This window comes from Lissotriton vulgaris, chromosome 3_1 (assembly GCF_964263255.1).
Source record: "Lissotriton vulgaris chromosome 3_1, aLisVul1.2, whole genome shotgun sequence".
NCBI classification, from domain to species: Eukaryota; Metazoa; Chordata; class Amphibia; order Caudata; family Salamandridae; genus Lissotriton; species Lissotriton vulgaris.
Genome location: NC_141689.1, coordinates 1,285,317,043 through 1,285,330,900, shown reverse-complemented (window position 1 = coordinate 1,285,330,900; position 13,858 = coordinate 1,285,317,043).

The following is a 13,858-nucleotide window of genomic DNA, read 5'->3' as shown; positions in this document are numbered from 1 at the left end:
CAGCAGTGGATTGCGGGTGCGCGATATATAGTTAGCGCATCTAACTATATATGGAATTTCAATGGTTTTATGCGAGTAAAATAAGGTTTTGTAAATGCTAATCCCTAACTATATATGGTTTATAACCTATGGTTTTTTCAGTGAATATATATATATATATATATATATATATATATATATATATATATATATATATATATATACATATATATATATATATGTATATATATTACCTACTGGCTGTCGCCAGTAGGTATATATAGTTAGGATTTTTTCCCTATGGGATTTTTGAAAATTCTATGTCTAATAACTTTGGCGTTTGTGGACGGAATCGGCTGAAATTTTCAGGAAAATGGCACATGCTGTTTCTGAGCAGCCCCTGACAATTTGGAGGGGTTTCGTCAAGGGGGGGCTGAGAAAAAAGGGGGGTCCCAAAACGCGTTTTTCCCATTCATTTTTCCATAGGGCGGTTGGACTCACTTTTAGCTCGAACGGCTGAATGGATTTGCACGAAACTTGGCAAAATTGTAGGGACTGTTAGCCCGATGTGCCTTTGCTAGGTCTCAATATATGTGCTCCAGTAGTTTTTGAGAAATTAACGTTCAAAACAAGATATATATCTGTAACAGCGCTCCGGGCAGCGATCCGGTCCGCTTACTTTTCGCGAAACGTAACTTTGCGCGCAGAAAGCTGATTGGCTCTCCGGTGTCTGTCAACATTCTAAACAGTCCGGAGCGGCCGCCATCTTATCTCTCGGTAGGATCGAGAGAGAAGAAGAGGTGAAAGACGAAGGGGGAATTTATTGAAAGGGGGCAAGGTATACCCCTCTTGACTCCCTAGGAATGTTGTTGGGGTTATTAAAGGGTCCCGTGGGGAAAAAAAAAAAAATGATTTTTCACGGTAGAAGCGCTTCACGGGCCGCGAACTGGGCCGCAAACTGGTAGCGAAACGGGAATTCGCCAATTTGTGCTTCGTTTTAATTGTTTAGAGACAAAAATTATCGCCGCACATCGGCCACCATGCATGAATATCGCGGAAAAGTCAGCGATATTCATGCATTATCCAGCAAATGCTCTTAGCCATGTTATCCACCTTCCATTGGATAACATGGCTAAAAACTGCTCTGTGCGTGAGCTTTTTTTTTTTTTTTGCTGCGTGACGTTTGTTAACGTTCGATTCGATGGAAATCAGGAAGTGTTGACCACCATTTTGTCACTGCGAGTAAATATTTTATTATAAATGAATCCTTATTGATAAACATTGTCTGCGCCATCTTGCGTTTTTGTCCAATGCCACAATTTTGTCGTGCACGGCAGCCATTTTAGATGCCTTGACCAGGGCCACTCTCTGCACGCCGCCGATCCTCAGCATGGCTCCCCACCCTCGGAAGCATCTCCCCCACGCACTGGTCACCCCCGCTCTTTCTCTCATGCATGGGCCATATACTTCCCCCCATCTGCGCTGCTCTTCTCTGAGAATCACACCCTGTGCCCGCCCGACACCTCCCTTTCACCCTATTCACTACCGCACCCTCTGACACTCCTCTTCCTCTGAGTCCGATTGTCCAGGCCGGACCTAGGCTATCACCTAGCCCTGCGGATGTAGTTTATGGCCCCAGCTGTAGAGTATCCAGACATGCCAACCCTCCCGATTCAGGCGTGAGACTACTGATTTCAGTGCTAGTCTTTCGCTTCCCGATTTCTGCAAGGAAAAACCCGGGGGCATATTACCAACAACTAGCGATAATTTTTGTCTCTAACTTGTTTAGAGACAAAAATTATCGCCGCACATCGGCGAATTTTATCGCACATAAACCTTGCTATTAGCAAGGTTTATCGCAAATGCGATAAAAAACGGCCGCAATGCATGAATATCGTTGAAAAGTCAGCGATATTCATGCATTATCCAGCAAATGCTCTTAGCCATGTTTTCCACTTCCCATTGGATAACATGGCTAAAACTGCTCAGGGCAGGTGTTAGGTTTTGGAGATATTCGCGCTTAGCGCGAATATCTCCAAAAGTTGGTAATAGGAGATAGCGATGGTTAGGGACTGTTTCCAGTCGCTAAAATCTTGGCACGCCCACTTTGCATGTCATTAGTGATAAATATCACTGATATGCAAAGCGGGGCCCAAGAGTGTCGCTATCTACTTTTAGCTGTCACTAACTGGTGTTAGCGACAGCTTGGTAATAGGGAGATAATTTTATCTCTTTTTTTTTGGGCTTTTAAAGCCAAAAAAGCGGAAATAAACCCCCTTGATAATATGCCCCATGATTTCTCGGGGGTTTCAGCTGACAGGGCTTGGTATTGTGTTACATGCTAATTCTTCCAGGAAACGTCAGAGGGTCGATGCAGGGGTTCTAGAAGGGGTGATAAACCATTTAAGCCTCATGAACAAGCGCATGGTCTTTTAAAGATTTGTGAAGTACTCGGGCGGCGGTGTGTGTGTGCCCTCTTTTAGGAGCGGGCGGGGGGGCACTGCCAGCAACTTGCCAGGTCAGGTAGTGTTCAACACGTGCATCACCCTTTCTCTGCCTGCTATTGCGCTCCATGCTTCGGAAAGGTAAGAAAAAGAACGTGCATTTGAGTTTGAAATGTGCGATCTTGTAGCAGTACACTTGCAAAGCCCACACATGACAATAACCCGATTCAAGGCCCCATTCACCCGATTTTTTAAACATATATAGCACTCCAACAAAGTTAGATTTTAAAACTTTATTAACTTTTAACTATAATGAACGGAACAAAAACTGTAAAAACATTTAAACATTTTTCACCCAAAAAAGCAACAATGGTCAGAAGCTGTCTTTTGTGCGAATAGTCCCAAGGCAGCACAACGTGCAGAGTTCTGGACGGCACCCAGGTGATGTCGCCTGGGTGCCGCACTGGTTTTGGGATCCTACAATGCTGCTCCGAAAATTGGCGTGGGGCGTCCCGAGTGGTGCGGGGGGAGGCCTCGTCAGTAGCGGTCTGTTGTGCGAATAGTCCCAAGGCAGCAGAACGCGCTGAGATGTTGATGGCACCCAGGTGATGTCCAGTAAACTGCCGCACTGGTTTTGGTATCCTTCAATGCTGCTCCGAAAATTGGCGTGCGGCGGCCCGGGGGGGGGGGGGGCGTGGGGGAGGCGGCGTGAACGGGCCTCCCCATGTGGCGGCCATCCAGCTGAGTTGCGCCCGCTCTTGCGGCTACAGCGTCTCGCTCACCATGTTGTTGAGTTGCTCCCACTGCCACATGACTCTTAAAATGGCGGACGGCTCTTCGGTTTTGGGCCTGGTCCACTGAAATGGCCCTGGGACACCTTGGAACTCGGACGCTTGCCTGCTAGGGCTTGGGCTCCATTCTCGAAAAGCGTCCCCTCAGCCGTGAAGATTCTACAAAAGTCTTGGGGGCCCCCGACTCCCGCAGGCTTCCGGTGGGGAGCGGCTGCCATGATTGCTCGCGGAATGACCACGACGGAGCCACGAGATGGTGGTGCTCTCATGCTGACGCCAGTTTCAGTCTGAATGATCCAGAAACAAGGTGGGGCTTTCATCGTTTGGGAAAAAAAAATGTTCTAAACCAATGAAAAGTGTTATTTTTAGGTCATATGACCAAGCCTTCCATCTTTAGGAAACCAAAAGTAAAATGAACCAATGAAAAGTTTTATAAACAAGTCACATGACCTGTTATGCGGCATAGGGCTAGAAAAAGCGTAGAAAATCCGTTGGCACGTGAGGCGGCGTCAGTAGCGGACCGATGTGCGAATAGGCCGAAGGCAGGACAACGCGTCGAGATCCGGATGGCACCGAGGTGGTGTCCAGCAAATTGCCGCACTGGTGTGGCCATCCTACAATGCTGCGCCGAAAGACGGCGTGTCCAGCTGAGTTGCGGTCACTCTTGCGGTACAGTGACTCGAACGCGCCGAGATCCGGATGGCAGCGAGGTGGTGTCCAGCAAATTGCCGCACTGGTGTGGCCATCCTACAATGCTGCGCCGAAAGACGGCGTGTCCAGCTGAGTTGCTGTCACTCTTGCGGTACAGTGACTCGAACGCGCCGAGATCCGGATGGCACCGAGGTGGTGTCCAGCAAATTGCCGCACTGTTGTGGCCATCCTACAATGCTGCGCCGAAAGACGGCGTGTCCAGCTGAGTTGCTGTCACTATTGCGGTAAAGTGAGTCGAACGCGCCGAGATCCGGATGGCACCGAGGTTGTGTCCAGCAAGTTGCCGCACTGGTGTGGCCATCCTACAATGCTGCGCCGAAAGTCGGCGTGGGGTGCCCCGTTGGCTTATGAGGTGATGTCAGTAGTGGACCGATGTGTGAATAGGTCGGAACCAGCACAAGGCGCCAAGATCCGAATGGCAAGTCCTGGATGTTGAGTGCCATAGTTGAGAGTTCTGAGCAGTGCTTGTAAGACTGTCTGAAGCTTATTTGCACCTGCTGCAGCTTCACTATTGGCCTGGTGTGGCCAAAGGTCGCACATGACATAGGGGGCCGGCTCCCGAGGTCCGGCGGAACTTTTTTCCTTTTCCTTTCTGCTTCTTTTCCTACAATCCGTTTCATCTGAAGACACGACCAGGTCCCTGAATGTGTGCAGGGGGACGCTATTGATTGAATGAAAATGGCGGCTTGACACAAAGCGTACTCAAGCGTTGCTGTTGATGCTATACAGACAAAAATTGGTTTTCAGTTTGTACATTTTTCAGGATTTTTTTTCCATCCAAGTCTGATTGAGAGTTTGTAGAAAAATGGCTTCAGATTTTCCACATACTACTCTTCAACATTCTTCCTAAATGTAACAATGTGAAACTCACTAGGAGAACAGCTGTTTCTGTTTCCTTTCAAAATGCTGCCAATAATATTTTCTGAATGGAAGACACCATCTTGTAGCATAAAGGGCCGAAAGGGGTTCTGGTCTGGCCGATGGTTGGTGGAGACATTTTGACTATATCTTGGACCTGCCCGGCCTCGCCCAAAATGGCGCCGGTATAAATGGGACTCGTAACTCCTTGCCCGCAAATGTATATCTAGAAAATGTTATTGTAAGTGGCCCTGTCTTATTTTAATTACAAAATGTATGTCCACCGATTCCGCAACTGTTAGACACCTTAGTTCTTGCAACCTAATGGCCCGCTCGTTACGTTCCTCTACAGTGTAAATGTCCACGTGGTTATAGGCCCGTATTTGTATACTGACATTTTCACAATAAAGGGTTTTTAAAACAAAACACGGTAGTAGTATTTACATTGGTAAAGTTTTTACTTTTAGTCACTGTTTTCGAATCAGTAAAAGGCAAGTGAAATAAAGCAGTCCAATTACATGACGGATAAAAGGTATAATATGTAGGAACGCAGTAAAGATAAATGGTCAAGGGCAGTTGTGTTTTCCACTCCTGCAACATAAAGTGATCGATAAGAATCTGATAATCAGGCGTATCGGCGACTAAGACAGCAGGCCGAGTATCTTTTACTCAACGGCTCCGTCATGGAACGAAGAAACGCCCTTTTTCTTGAAAAAGGAATATATTTTACTTGCAGGACAGTTGTACATTTTCCGGGAAAGTACATTAGCCTGGAATATTATAACATATGTTTTAAAAAAAATAATGTTCGAAAACAATAAAAAGCGTAATTTTTAGGTCATATGACCAAGCTTTTCATCATTAAAATAACAAAAGTAAAATGAACCAATGAAAAGTTTTATTAACAAGTCACATGACCTGTTATGCTTACGTTACGCGCTGCGCGCCGCGCCTCGGATCACTTCCGGGTGCGCTAACGCGGCGTGCCATATAATGCATTACGTGACAATGTAGGTCAAGAATATAGTCAAAATGTCTCCACCAACCAGCGTTCGGAATACAACCCCTTTCAGCAGTCCAAAAAGTTCTGTTAAATGACAACAGAGGGGACAGGCAACAAGAACCATCAGTCAAAGAGGGGAGGGCAAGTTCTTCTCTTCCGGGTCATGTTGGGGCGCTACTGGAACTGATGGAATTGGTAGTCTACAGTGTTTCTGGATGTTTCAGACTAAAGCTGGCGTCAGCATGAGAGCACTTCCATCTCGTAGCTCCGTCATGGCCATTCCACGAGCAGACATGGCAGCCGCTCCCCACCAGAAGCCTGCGGGAGTCGGAGGCCCCCAAGACTTTTGTCATTTGAGTTGTCATCAGTGATGTCATCAGTGATGTCACTGACCATGTCATGAATGACGTAATATGTGACATCATCAGCAGTGGATTGCGGGTGCGCGATATATAGTTAGCGCATCTAACTATATATGGAATTTCAATGGTTTTATGCGAGTAAAATAAGGTTTTGTAAATGCAAATCCCTAACTATATATGGCCTAAAACCAATGGTTTTTTCATTGAATTTTCAAGGTTTTGTAAATGCAAATTCCTAACTATATATCCACTATAACCTATGGTTTTTTCTGTGAATATATATATATCCTCCTCGAAAAAAGAAACATAGGTTTCAGGGATGTTATAGTTAGGAATTGGTATTCATAAAACTTTAGATATTCACTGAAAAAATCACAGGTTTCAGTGATGTCATAGTTAGGCTGACATTTCACTCATACAAAACCAGAGTAATTCAGCCGATATATAGCTTGCACCCCCACAATGCACTGCTGATTATGTCACATACACTCAAGACATGGTCAGTGATATCACTGATAACATGACTGATGACATCACCGATGACATTATCCAACGACTGAGTGTTTCTAAAAAGTGTAAGAATGTTATATATATATATATATATATATATATGTATATATATATACACACACACACACACACACACACACCAAGGTGTATTGAGGAATGATTAGGAGTATGAGTGTCTGAATGGATGATTTAGTGGGTGCATGACTGACTGTATATGTGAGTGATTAAACTTGTCTAAATGAATACATGAGTGAAAGACTAATCTGTGTAAATGTCTGTATCAGTCTGTCAGTTGGTGTGTAAGTGGCTGCATGGGTTGGTGAGTAGGTACATGACTGTCTATATGCTTTATTGATTAGTTGTCTGAGTACATATATGAGTGCCTGAGTTTCTGTGTGGTGGATTAGGGGGTGTGTGACTCCCTGCATGGATGTATGAGTGAGTGAATCTCCCTTCCCTGGGTTTATGGGTTCATGAGTGTATCTGTCAGGGGCTGTAAGGCTGAGTAGGTGTGCATATGGCTGTGTTGATGAGTGAATGGCTGCCTCATTGGTATGTGTGTGTGTAACTGCATATGTGAAAGGCAGTATATGCGAGTGTTGGAGTATGTAAGTGACTATATGTGAGAGTGGGTGATTGTGAGAGTGACTGTGTGGATGAGTGTGTGCTTGTGTCAGTGATTGTAGAAGAGAGTAACTATCTATTAGTATCTGTATGAATAAGTGAGGTGGTATGTGTATAACAGTAAAGGTTGGTAAGTGGCAGTGGGATTGATTTTTTGGGTGACTGATTAGGTGTGTGAGTGAGTCTATAAGTGAGTGGTGGTGTGTGAGTGCTGTATGGATGTATGAGTGCATATATCAGTGGCTGTATTGATGAGTGACTGTATGTATGAGTGACTGTATGGGCTAGTGAGTAGATGTATATACAGAAGAAAGAAGCAAGAGATGTGTGGAAAGAAGCAAGAGAGGTGCAGAAAGAAGGGAGGTCTAGAAAGCACAAGAGATGTGCAGAAAGAGGTAAGAGAATTCCTGAAAAAGGAATAAAGGCACAGAAAGATAAATGAAGAAAGAGGCAAGAGAGGAGCAAAAAGAAGTAGGAGTGGTTTGCGCACCATTACTACCAATTTAACACCCACATTTAGCAATAAGTAACAGGTGACCATTCCAGGTTTGCAAATGGCCTTCCGCCATACTGTAACCCTTTTTTGGTAACGTTTGAGCTAGAAACATGTTTTTTTGTGAATTTCGCAGATTACGAAGTAGATATTGGATTATATGGTAAATGTGGAAAATGTATAATTATTCGCAAATTGGTGCAGCCGAACAGTTGCATAATTCCAGTGTCCCTGCTCATACATCTGACTAGGTTCAGAAGTGCTCCTCAGTGGTTCCTTCTTTTTTTGTCTCATTGTCACTGTGTGTGGCTTACTGAAGTTACCTGGTGGGCTAGTTGGTCCCTGAGGACCCTCACCAGTAAAGGGGACTTCTTCACCCAATCCAAAGTGCACCAGGAGGCGCACTTGCAGAGTGGTGCAGGGAGGAGGTGGGGCCTCCAGCGAGTTGCCATTGTTAAATTATTTTTTATTTTATTGAAAGGGGGCTGTGTAGCCCCCTTTTTTATGACCTTTTTGGGCCCGTAGACCCCATCCCTTGGGGTCTGATCCATTTAATAAAAAAATATTGAAAAGGTATGGGGTGCGAGTTATTATGGATGCTGGGATTTGAGGTTTACTCACCTACTCTAAACCTCCCCTATCATCCCCACACCCCCTCCCAGTGTCCCCTGTATTTTTTTCTCTGTTCTAAATCTTGACCCATTTTCTGCAGCATCCCCTGGCTTTGTATAATACTTTCTCAGCCCCAGAGCACCAGTATAAATCTTCCTCCCATTCCATTATGTCTGGTGATCAGCTCACCCCTTAATTTTTGGCTATGTTTCTTTTACTCACTATTTCTGCTACTTTAAGGCATACATTTGGCCATTTTACCTTAAGCATCACACAAAGCAGTAGCCATTGTGGCTCCACTGGGATCTCTAATTCTGTGACTTCAGACATGACTTGTGTCACCTCCTCCAGAAGTTGTGAATTAAGCTACATTCTCAGATAATCTTAAGGAAGGAGCCTATTTCACCACATCCCCTGCACAGTATTTAGATATATAATGTCCCAGTTAATACAATAATGCTCTTGAGGCATATGACCTGTGGAGATTACGTAGCTGATTGAAACAGAATCGGGCCCTAATAGCTATTTCCTGTGGACTCTGTTTTGCCTCCTCCCAATCATCATCCTGTAAGAGTCCTAGTTCCTTTCCCCATGTCCTTCTCAGAGAGTTTATTAGATTAGGTGAGTTGTACATTATTTTCTTATATGTTAATAAGGTGGTCTTTGATATCATCGGATCCATTAATAGTCTGTCTTCCAAAGGAGAGTAGTCCGGGAGAGTCTCCCCCCTCTCTGATATGTTGGCGTAAAGTGTGGCATAGTTGTATATACTTGAATCTTTCTGTGTCTGCCATTTCGTACTAAATATTTAGGTATTAGAAAGTGAGCTGTGCGTGCCCCTCTACATATCACCAAAACTGTAAATTCCCAACACTTCCCATGTTCCAAATCGTTTCAAGGGCCCTACTTCCATTAGTTGGTCCCTATCCCACAATGGAGCTTTGCCCATAAGATTCCTTTCCAAGCCTGTATGTTATGATGCTACTTGCCTAGCTCACACTACTGTCTGCGTGTGTGGTGGGAGCTGTTTTTCCCTACTTTTATGATATAATGCTGCTAAGTATCCCATTTCTCCCATAGCCCAATGGTGTGCTCTAAAGGCCAAATGACAGCGGTCCGTGAATTTTCAATTGTTTACTACTGCCAATTGTGAGGTCCAATAGTATTTTAAAATTCCCAGAATTGTGAGCCCTTCTTCATATATTTCCCTCTGGAGTTTACAAAAAGCTATTCTGGAGCTGCCTCCATCCCACTGGAGTTTATACTGTTCACTATTGATGCCCTGAAACACACTATCCTAGGTATTTTGTATGAGATGTTTTGTAAGACATGTAGTAGCATAGGTAGTGGCATCATCTTAAAGATCACCGCCCTGCCCATCAGGGACACCAGTAGTTTTCTCCAGTGTTCCAAGTCGCTCTTTAGTTGCTGTATTTGGGGATACAGAGTGTCTGGTCCCGTGGATATCTGAATACCCAGGTATGTAAACTTGGTTTTACTTCAGAGGGCGGACTCTCACTTCCTCATTTTAATTTTTTTACCAAGCTGCTTTTTTTGATTGCTTCACAAGGTCATTTACCAGATGTGATATGGCTGCAATTTTGATTTAGAGCAAATATTTTTGGAATCTGGCTCCCACCTTGTTCCTTTTAATAAAATCCTAAGGCTCCCAAAGTGAAGTACTTATAAGCAACCCAAAATGATTTCAGATAGATTTCTTCAATTGAAGCAGGAAAATCAATTCACCTATTTTCATCCAGAAATGCTAATCCCTCACAGTAAAGGGATAGGTCTTCAAATAAGCCAAAGAAATACAACAGCCTTGAATAGATTAGGAGTAATTTGTTTTAGAGTTCCCTTCGTAGGAGATCAAATTCAATCCTGGAATCAAATTAAACGGTCCTATACAGGACTTCCATCTTAATTATTTTTTTCATTTTTTCAGGTTAGGAACTTTTTAAGAAGTTCTTAAGTCTTCTCAGATCCACAAGCAAATCTGATTAGTTTTAATTTTTATGTAAAAGAAAGCTGAGGGACAGGCAATTGGTATAACATTTTACTTAGCTGTCTTCGGGCTAAAAAAGCACCTAAAACCTTACAAATGATCCACAATTCTATTGGTTGTAGGCTGAATTTGCAAACATGGAACGCTTATAAGATCTGGGCCCATAAAGCCATAAGGGGTGCTAATCTTAATTGTATGGTTTTTCTTTCAAGATGGAACCTTTATTACACTCTTTATCAAATGTCTAAAATGTACTCTCCTGATTCAGGAGCATGTTTCAGATGCATGCATCCTATTGGGGACTGGCTCCATATCTGCTTTGCATGTCCGATTTTAGCTAAATTTTGTATAATTCTATTCTGATGAATTGCTTATTTATGTCTGCCTTTACTAACTGCAACTAAAAAAAGAGTTTCTGAACAGATCTGAATCACTATCTATACCATTAGATCGGTGTGATTCATGACTTTGGACAGCTGTGGTTGTAGAGAGGATCCCTAACGTCATCAGGTACCCCAATAGGGAATGGAGAGTATATGAGACAACTTTTGGAAGCATTACAATTGCATAGAAAAGTGGCTGTTGCTATGCTACATCCAGTAACACCGTGAGGTGGGCATCATCACAGGGTGTCTGAAGACCCTGTAAAACCAGCGCGGCTCTCAGGTAGCGCGGGATGCGCTAGGCTACATCCAGTAACGCTGTGAGGGGAATGGCTGTATTCATTTATCCACCTTACCTTGCACAGCCACACAGGCGTGAGGGGAACGGCTCAGCCTCCACGCTACTTTGTCGCCGTGACCAGCCGTAAGGGAAACGGCTTGAAAGAACTCCAGCTCCCAGCGGGCATTGCTGGGCACCTAAAGAGGGCGTCAACACAGGGCTTCTGAAGACCCAGTAAAAACAGTGCAGCCGTCAAGCAGCACAGGACATGCGCGGGTGTGCCAGGGTGCTGCCCGGAAAAAAGCCCGGGCCAAGGGCAGGCCCGTCCATGCCCGTCAGAGCCCTGAAGAGGCCAGGCTGGGCAACCCCTCCAAGGTTTATCTTGGAGAACTGTGCTAAAGCTGGATCAAAGTAAGTCAACACTAACGAAGACAGCATCAGTGACCCCTTCGCTGTCTGCTTTATTCTGCCCACTTGCTACCTACGGCCGACCCCTGATATCTGTATTTGGATCCTCAATGGCAGGTGAGCGTGGTTTTTATCTTGACAGTCCTACACAGTTAAAGTTCTACACTGTTGTAACAATAGGGAAGAAGAGTGGGATCTCCTGTACTCATCCCACCACAAGTATAAACAGTATGTTAGAACAAGCTGTAAGCATTTTCGCCAATGAAAGTGAACATATGGAGAGGCGCCTAGCCATGGTGGCCGGGTCTGTTCATGTAGGGCCTTTGTTGGAGGTGGTTGCATTGGATTCCATGCTCAACCCATCTGTCTCTACCTCTACTTTGCAAATAAATATAATGAGCACCCTGCAAGGTTTAACTACTACCCTGAGTAATGTAGGCGACTTCACCAACGCCATTGATAATGGCTTGCCTTGTGTCTCAGGAAACAAAGATAACATGGTTAATTGACCGGGCACTTCAGATTCTACGAATATTTCTCCTACCCTGGGTGCTAAAAGGAAAAGGAAGTCGGACAAACCTGTGTCCCCTAAAGGGAAACAAGCACAACACAATATTCCCTCTTGTACATCAATGAGTTAATGGTTCAAGTGCCCTCCTTCTCTCTCTACCTCTACCTCTATTGTTAACCCTGTGACAGACGTTTCTGTCACTGTTGCAAGCAGGTCAATTGCTACTCAGACTCACTGTTATTCTTTTTGCCCTTTGGGTGGTTCTTTGGACAAAAACTTTACATATAATATTGTGAACATTGTTTCAACTAGTATTAAATGCCTGATTGATAAACATTTCACTACCCTGTGGAGACCGATTAGACACTTTGTCTAATAATATTAGTTCTCAAATAAAATCCGTCAAACAGGTAACAACTGTGGAGGGAACTATTTATGAACCTGCTAATAATACAAATCCAAATTCACAGCCATTATTTGCCTCCTCCATTTCTAAGGATTCATGTGTGACCTGCACCAAAATTAAGGGATGCTTTACATTGGGAGTGGTATCTTCATCAGTTGAAACACAGACTAGTAGAGATCCTCCCAGTTATGCCGGAAGTATTGCAACCTCACTACCTACTAATTCCCCCTCACTTTCCAATCCTAACGTAGTGCCGCAGACCCATCAGAGCCCAACCAATTCGATACCGGAACCACAGAGAGAGGGTATTTCTTCCCCCAAGGCCTTAGATGACTTAATACCCTGCAATAAGTTATTAAACGTACCCCCTGCTGTGTGCCTGTATGTGCTAGTTCTAGCCGGAGCACACCCTCTTAGAAGTAATCAGGGAGAATCTTGGGATCAACTCCGAAATAAATGTGCAGACTAGCTCATAAAACATGAGGGCATACGGGTGTCACAGATTGGAGACATCATTATGGCCCACTCAATCAAATTAAGGACATTCAGGGTGACTGCATTGTTGGGGGCAATTATTCACTCTGTTTCAGAGAGTCCAGCGGTCACTGGGAAGTTTGGACAAAGCGAGCGCCTTTGAGGAGACCCTACCTGGGACGCTGTTTTCTATCATCGCCTCTGCTCCTACGACGTGCCGCACCCGCTTCGCGGGTGCCGCTGCGCGGCTTGTGAATCGCCGCTGAACCACTGCCTTGTGACCTCGAGTGTGCCTGGGGTGAGAGGACGCAATGTAGCAGGGGTATTGTGCTGCAGGGACTCGCTCTCCCAGGAGTCCCTGCCTGACCCCTGTCAGCTGGTCTGCGCCCCCTGCTAGCCCTGCCCCCCGGACAGCATAAACTACAAATCAAACTGCACTCCCTGGTCAAAGCGGGAACTTTGAAATCGCCGAGGAGACCCTACCTGGGAGGCTGTTTTCTATCATCGCCTCTGCTCCTACGACTTGACGCACCCGCTTTGCGGGTGCCGTTGCGCGGCTTGTGAATCGCAGCTCAACCACTGCCTTGTGACCTCGAGTGTGCCTGGGTTGAGAGAACGCATCGTAGCAGGGGTGTTGCGCTGCAGTGACTCACTCTCCCAGGATTCTCTGTCTGACCCCTGTCAGCTGGTCTGCGCCCCCTGCTAGCCCCGCCCCCCGGTCGCCTTTGAAATACAATATAACCGCACCAGCCACACGCTGCGCGGGAGCGCCGGGCGAAACCCGGGCAAAGGGCGGGCCCTCTACGGCCCTCAGAGACCGTAAAAGACTGGGCTGGGCCCCCCCTCTTTCTCTGACTATATCTGGAATTAGTAGAGTGGGTACTACATGTAGCAAGCTTTTGTATCCATATTTCCTTAACAACATTGGTTGCTAAATTGTAGCTTGCACTGTTTGTTGTACCATAGTGTTTGACCCATTTTAGTTGACTGTGTTTAGACAGATT